Below are 7,636 nucleotides of genomic sequence, written 5' to 3' on the forward strand. Positions count from 1 at the left end.
CATCCCTCCGACTCAGTGAAAAACATCGCATGCCTCCCCCTCCACCGCAGCATGCCCTAAATATAACACCTCCTCCAACAGCGCCACCACCCTCCATTCCTGCTCTCTGCATGCTGGGATTGTCTGCGTTCACTCAGGACCACAGACTTCCTCCATGTCCAACTCTGGATGGAACTGTGTGTGTTTGCGGCACTTCTTCTTCTTCTTCTTCTTCTCAATCATCCTTCTGAACTTTACAACTAGCACTTTAATTAGTCAGCCACAAATATGGAGGCAGAGCGACGGCGCCGGGGCCAGTTTCAGAGAGAGAGGGCCCCGAGCAAAGGAGGAAGCCCAGACGGAGACCTGGCGTCCGCTGTCTGGACATCAGATACAGCAATGGGCCAGACCCCATCATCAGCAGCTCACTCTGAGTTACAGAGACTCACAACTGACAGCAAACTGTGGAAACAAACTGCCCTCTGCCCCTGGTGGAGTTTGGAGGAGACTCTGGGGAGATCGATGTTAGACTTTTGACATAAGTTTATGCAGAAACATAAACATGTCATGTCAAAAAATGCAACAAGTAGCAGAAAATAATCACAGTCAATTATCAATAATTTACAATAATACATCCCATCAGTATGGGACAAACTGAGACCTGATTCTAAAAGGTCTTGATTTACTTAGATATTGTTTATATCCTCACAGTATAATGTTGATTATGCGGTGCTAGGACATTTTTTTTTTTTTTTTTTGGGCCAACTGGTGTCTGAGAGAGAGAGACAGAGACAGGGAATGATGATGTCAGACTCAGATTGTATGATCTGCTGCTACACAAACTAGGGATGCACAAAATATTTTTTTAGAAAGCGATACCAATAACTGATAGTTTTCTCATGCCAAAGGCTGATAACAGATAATAACCAATAACTTACATGGAAATAAGAAAGGCTCGTGAATAAAAATGTATGTCTGTGAAATAATTTTTTTCTTCACTCATTTATAGATTATTTTTAGATTAACATATTTGTGCATGCTATTAATTTATTTATTTGTATTCAGCCATATTGACGTGCTTTGATCACTATTATATTACAAACTTTATCTCTTATGGTTATTTGTATTCATATTTAACACCTTCAGTGGAGTAGCTTCTCAACTAATAAGCAATTTCCACTTGGGGATTCATGAAGTAGACTCTCTCCTATTCTATTCTATCAATACACCAAACAAACCTCTGGCAGACTATCCTCAGTCTGCCAGACGTCATTAGTAGAAGAAGATGCTCATGTCATTAATGTTGTTGTCAATCAAAGTGTGAATGTATTTGGCGATTGAATCATACTTATCTGAAAGATGCACATTAGATAAGTAGCGGTGGCTCTGCATGATAAAATGCTACTCCAAGTGACTAATAAGTTTTTAATGATGATGGAGACCTGGTCACTAAATGCAATCACCTCCATTATGAGATCTTTAATTGCTTCAGGCCTTGTCTCCTCTTAAGTCAAAAGCTTTGCCGATGGATTTGAGTCGTGATGGCTTCTTGAAGACTTGCGTGTTGATACCGTCTTTGACATCTAAGGCAGCCTCAAACACTTTGAATACTCTGTCAAAGTGATGGTTGTGTTTAAGGTGACTGATAAAATGTGTTAAAAGTACAGTTTTTCTCCTTCCGTAAATTTCTTCCAATATTTTTTAAAGAAAGCCAGCGTGTCGTTCTCCTTATGTTCTCCGTTTACTGACAGGTTGGGCTGCATTTACACAGTGTTGGTAATTCCCATGGTGTTGGAAGTCATTCTGACCTTTTATGTCTATATTTCTGTTGTTCACATGTAGCACTCTGGGGTAATTGCTATATTATTTTAAATTATTATTAAAATGAAAACTGAGTTGTTTTCTGACATGAGATAGTTTTAAAATTATTTATTTCCAGTCAGAAAATTGATTTCTCCAATTATACTGACACTACTTGAACTCTTTATGGTCTCTTGCATGAGTTTGAGCGCTTGATTTTCAAAGCCGATAATTACTGTACACCACTAAAACCAAATGCTTGAAACTGGACCACGTTAGCTGTTTTTCTGTATAGCTGAAAAACAGCTATACAGACCATGCCAGGCCTTGTATATATGAGGCTTTAACAGACCAATAAAACCCATAACCTGCAAGGGCTGCAGCAGCAAACACTCAGCTCTTCTTTACACAGTCTGAGTAAATGTGTCTCCTGTAACGTGGCCACAAGGCCTGTTGGAACAGAAGCTGTGGTGTTAGCAGCTGGAATATGACCAAGTTTGGGAGCATTTATTCGGTCATTCAGCTGAAAGCCTCACTGCACATGGGTGGTGGGAGTGGCAGTTGGAGGGAACGTGAGCAGGAAGCCTGATCTTTCAGGATCAGGAGATTAACTCTCCTTCATGTCATGAACACCAAGAGTGTCACTGTAAAGCAGCCTTTCATTCAGAGCAGCAACGTCAACCGCACATTGTTCTGGGCTCTGCTTGGTGGAAGGAAAAAGAAATCCAAGCACATAAAAGAAAATGCATTTGTTTTGTAATCCTGGAGAACATCCATAAGCATGGATCAGGATCACAATGTTTAACTTGAGTTCTGCAGGGTGAATGGAATGCTCCTTGTGTCAGATGGCTCATATCTGTTTGTAGCTGGCAGCTGTCTCCTAAATTTCTGTTTTCAGATGAACAAAATGGTTTCAGGTTGTATCTGAAACAACAGTAAGGGTTGAAAACTTGCATGTGTCTACTGACGGCAATCAGCAGAGATGAACTGGAAACTTTCTGGACCTCTGTCCTCTCGGAGACAAAGCTTGTGCCAATCTAGTTTCTATCTGAGTATCTGAGCTGAATTAAACGTCACATGTGAGAACAGATGACAGAACTGCAAACAGATTTTAATACCAGGGACATTTTGGGTGTCTGACTCTAAAGTGAGACATGCCCAGCATGCCTCATGCATGTAACAAATACAGCAGTTAATATCAGAAGTCCTAATAATTCCTTTAAACCCAGACTGCAGCTTTTCTACTAGGGGTGCATCAAATGTTGCTCATCTAATCTGATGGTCCAGAACAAAGATTTCTGTTGGACAGAAAACACTCAATTAGGGCTGTAGCAGTTCCTTGAATAATTTGAGTATCTCGATTATTAAAATTCCTCGAGGAAAATTACCTGCCTCGAAGCCTCGCTAAATTATGTTTTATTATTTAGTGCACCGTGTTTCAGCCAGGTGATTGCTTGTATTGCGCAGTGCTCTCACTTCCACCTATGAGTTGAGGTCAGTCTTTCAGTCTGACCTCTAATCACTGGAAACCTTTACACAAGGGTCAGTCTTACAACTCACATTTTTGCCCCTCCTCTTTGACACAGCCGCTTCCTCAGTGAGCGTAGGGCATCTAGAGCAGGGGTGGGCAACTCCAGGCCTCGACGGCTGGTCTCCTGCAACTTTTAGATGTCTCTACTTCAACACGCCTGAGTCAAATAATGAGGTCATTAGCAGGACTCTGGAGAACTTGACTGCACTGAGGAGGTGATTCAGCTGTTGGATTCAAGTATATTGGACCAGGAAGACATCTAAGAGTTGCAGGACACCGGCCCTCGAGGACCAGGATTGCCCACCCCTGATCTAGAGTGAAATCAGAATGTTTCTGAGCAATGAGAGCATGGGGCATTCTGGACACTCTGTGGTCACCTTCTCAAGTCAACAAGCACAAACTGAAGCAAAGGCAGCGATCAATCTTAGCCAGAAAGAAGTTTTACATTCGGAGAAAAACAGTTGGAGGAACAGAGGAGCTGTCTCATTGTGCTCATGCCTCATTGATCACATTTATTCATTTTATGTTTCTTGATTTCAAGATCAATTTCCTGATTTCAGATCAGGAAATTGAGTTCATTTGGACTCAGGTTGTGGAATGTGGGAGGAATGCAGCGCTGCTGTTTGAACAAGGCTCAGGACCGATGTTGTTGTAGGACGTAAAGGTGGCAGAACGTGGTAAAAGAGGGCTCTTTAATAATCCCTATCTCAGTTGTGCAGACGGGCAACCCAGCAGGACACAAAACCACACACAGGTTATTTTTTCCTCAACCTGAGGAGGAATATGGGGTGTTGGGATCAGAGAACCAATACAGTGGAGGTCCAACAGAACCACCTCGCAGTCATAATGCTCCAATCTAAACCCAAAACCAGCAATAGTGCTGCTGTTTTCTCTGAGCTGTGTTCCTGGGTTTCTCTCTCCTTCCTTCTGCCTTTCTGCTCCCAGTTCACTTTAGCACTAAATGTGTCAGACTCTATTATTGCTCTCATTAGAGAAGCTGCCTTTAATGTGGTACGCTGAAGAACATCCAGGCCAAATATGAAGCTGGTTTCATGCAGCCTAAGCAGAACAGACCAAGACCCGAGTTCCTCTCATCAAAACCAGACAACGTCACAGCAGTGCTCACACTGCTGCTTCACCCAGTGGACAGCAGCAGGGACATCAGCAGCCTGCAGCTTTTCATCAATAGAAGCTTTAATGAAGTGTTCCAAAGGTTCTGTTTGTGGATTCAGAGTGGGTCAATATTCATCTCTCACAGATGCTCAGGGTAAAGCTCAAATTAGAATCCACCAACTGTTCTGTGAATTCACTGGATCGACCTTCAGGGAAAGGCTGAAATCCACACTGAACTTTGCTGATTAACAGTCAGATTTCTTTCAAACTATCAGAGGTTTGGTCAAACTCTGCTTGTATTATGTAAAGCTGATTTTCATTAGCTGTGTGTCCTGACAGCTACAGAAACCCAGATAAGCATCTGGATTTATCTTTGAAAAGACTTCATTTCTTCAGCTCCAGTCAGGTCAGAGAGGCAGGCTGTAGCTCTGTCATTAGAGGCTGCTTTGGACGCTGCTTTCACCTTAATGAACAAACGCCTTCAGGCATTAGGAAAAAGCTTTTAGAGAGAGGGATGTTTGATCCAAAAACACTGTGCAGGAAAGCTGGTGGGCTAAAGAGAGGGAAAGGTTCTGGGCTGACGCCCAGTCAAGCACTGAGTGCCATGTCCTGTGTGCAGCTCCTACAGACTTTACTTCTCTGCAGAAACACATTTTAATAGATGACAGGAAGATCTACACTCAAAACAACTGGTGATGTTAGAAAGTAGAAGCTACTCCTCAAACACTTTTATGCTCTCCACAGATGCAACAGGCTGATCTTAAGTTTGGTTAATGTTCTTTATGAATATTCTAAAACCTTTTAAGTCTAGTAAATAAATCTGTTCGAAAATAATGTAGAGATGCAATGAAAACCAGGTTGCTGCTTTGAGGTTGCTGTAACCAATAATACCAACTCAATAACTCATTTTCATAGAAGTGTTGAGTGACAAAACCATAGACTATTTGTTGTTATTTCTGAGATTAAAGAAGGAGTTTGTCAGTAATATTAAGGAGATGAAAAGAGTGCCTGGTAGGTTGATGAGTCTGAAGTTAGAAATTGAAGGTGGGATGCTCAATGTTATTGGTTATGCCCCACAGGTAGAATATGAGAAGAGAAGGAGAAATTCTGGAGTGAGTTAAATGAAGCAGAATATCCCTAGAGGTGAGAGTGGTGATTGAGACAGATTTCAGTGGACATGCTGGAACAGGAAACAGAGGTCATGAGGAAGTGATGGGCAGGTTTGGCATCCAGAACAGGAATGCACAAGGACAGATGGTGGTAGACTTTGCAAAGATGATGTAAATGGCTGTAGTGAATACTTTTTTACAGAATAGGTACAGAAAGGAGTTAAGAATACACCAGTAGATTACATTTTGTGTAGATAGTGTAATCTGAAGGAATTGGCACTAAGGGTGACGAAGATGAAAAGGAAAAGTGGCAAAGCACAGGACAAAGTGTAAGCTGCAAAAGGAAGAAACATTCATTCTCTTCCTATGGCTAACCTTCTATAAAAAAAAACTTTCAAACACTTGACAAAATCATCTTATATTTTAGACTGTAAAACTGACAGACATGGAGTCACTTCTAGAAAAACAGAGTGAAGTAGTTTAAAAAGAAAAATCCAGAGTCTGGAAAGATGCAGAAAAAGATGAATGAGAGGTTGAGAAACACAAAGCAGAGTCCTTCTTTCTCCACTTCACTCTGCCCACAGACTGTTGTCCAACCTGTGGAAGTTCTCTGAAAATATTTTCAGGAATGTTACTGGTGGTACAGGTTCAAAATCCTCTGTGTTAGGCTGGGACATACTGACAGGAAAATAGTCTCTCAATTGGCCAATCAAGCACTTGCTTGATTGGCTTCTAGATTAGATATTTAATAAAGAAAGAAAACCTCCTGAAATATCCAACCGAAGCTGCTGGAACAGATGTGTGAGCTTTCCTTTGGTTAATGGAAACAATGAAGAGATTCCCAGTGAAAATTTGAGGAATGCTGTTTCTCTGTTTGTCTGAGGCGTGCTTCTCATTTTTGTTCTCATCAGAAACCTAAAAAGGGAAAACAAGGAGAAGTCGACAGCTCCCTGCTGCTCCAGTTGGTCCAGACAGAGATTTAAAGCTTCACTGCTGCACCTGGCTCAGCTCATTGTTCCAACATTTACTGCCAACACTCGTCTTCCAACCACAAACCCAGAAGGAGGAACCACTAAATTCAATTCAGGACCTCGGCACATCATTGTGAAGCTCTTTGGGGAGCCTAGCAGCAGCAGCTGCTCCATGCAGGTGCTACCAGTTCCATCATCTGGACAGGTTTAAAGGACACAGAGAGAGAGGTGCAGGAGGTGAAAGCGTTTAATGGGACTGACTGATGCGAGTTCTGCACCGTCTATCCCTCTGAGAGCTAAATTAAGGACCGCGTGTTTCTCCTGGATCATGGAAGACTGAGGCCCATCCATCTGGAGCTTCTGGACTCCCAGAGGTCACACATCTAGAAGTGTTTGAGGAGTTTCATTAAAACAGTTTCTACAGAGCCAAGTCTGACAGCAGCAGAGTGAGAGGTGAGCAGTGATTTCACTGATTACCATCGGGCTCTTTACTCACCCACTAGGACCACCAGCCTGTGTTTAGCTCCACTCTGCCTTTATTAAAACAGAAATAGTATTTTGTTATTTAATAGTATTATTTAAAAATGATACTATTTTAAAATAATAATTACTTGTTGTTCTGGTCTAGAATAACAAGATTATTCTTGTTATTCTTGTTAACAAGATTGTTCTAGACGAGCTGTTGGTGAAAACATGGCCCACAGCAGTTCATCAGTTGAAGAAACCTCCCAGATCCTGTCAGATCCTTGATGAAGTTTGTTTCTTAAAAACACTTTGTTCTTATGCAGTTTGTTAAAGTTTGCAAACATTACTGTCGAACTTTGTTTTTCAGAGTGCACTGTTTGGAACAGGAAATCTGCATGATTGATGAAAACAGTTAAAACTTGTTCCTACATCACTTTACGACTGCAAGAATTTGTGCTTTATATGACCCAGATTTAGCTGCACTACAACCTCTGAATGTCAGACTCTTATGTATAATGTATTTAAGCAGACAATTATATTTTTCAGTGTTGTTGAAACCTGAAAAATAATGCATTTATTCTGCTTGCTGCGCTTAAGTGAGGCTTGATTTAACTTTTAGGATTTCATTTTATTTCAATCAGTAATAAATAAAGTCAGATACACGAATG

General features: G+C 41.3%; 1 long non-coding RNA gene across 1 annotated transcript in view; it reads left to right on the forward strand.

Moving 5' to 3' along the window:
* Positions 1–7,399, forward strand: part of LOC103131892 (uncharacterized) — a 23,681-nt gene extending 16,282 nt beyond the window's left edge. Inside the window, exon 2 of the long non-coding RNA XR_001660789.1 lies at positions 6,444–7,399. This is a non-coding gene — a long non-coding RNA (uncharacterized LOC103131892). The remainder of the gene's footprint in view (positions 1–6,443) is intronic.
* Positions 7,400–7,636: the final 237 nt, after the last annotated feature.

This window comes from Poecilia formosa, unplaced genomic scaffold, assembly GCF_000485575.1.
Source record: "Poecilia formosa unplaced genomic scaffold, Poecilia_formosa-5.1.2 Scaffold867, whole genome shotgun sequence".
Classification (NCBI taxonomy): domain Eukaryota; kingdom Metazoa; phylum Chordata; class Actinopteri; order Cyprinodontiformes; family Poeciliidae; genus Poecilia; species Poecilia formosa.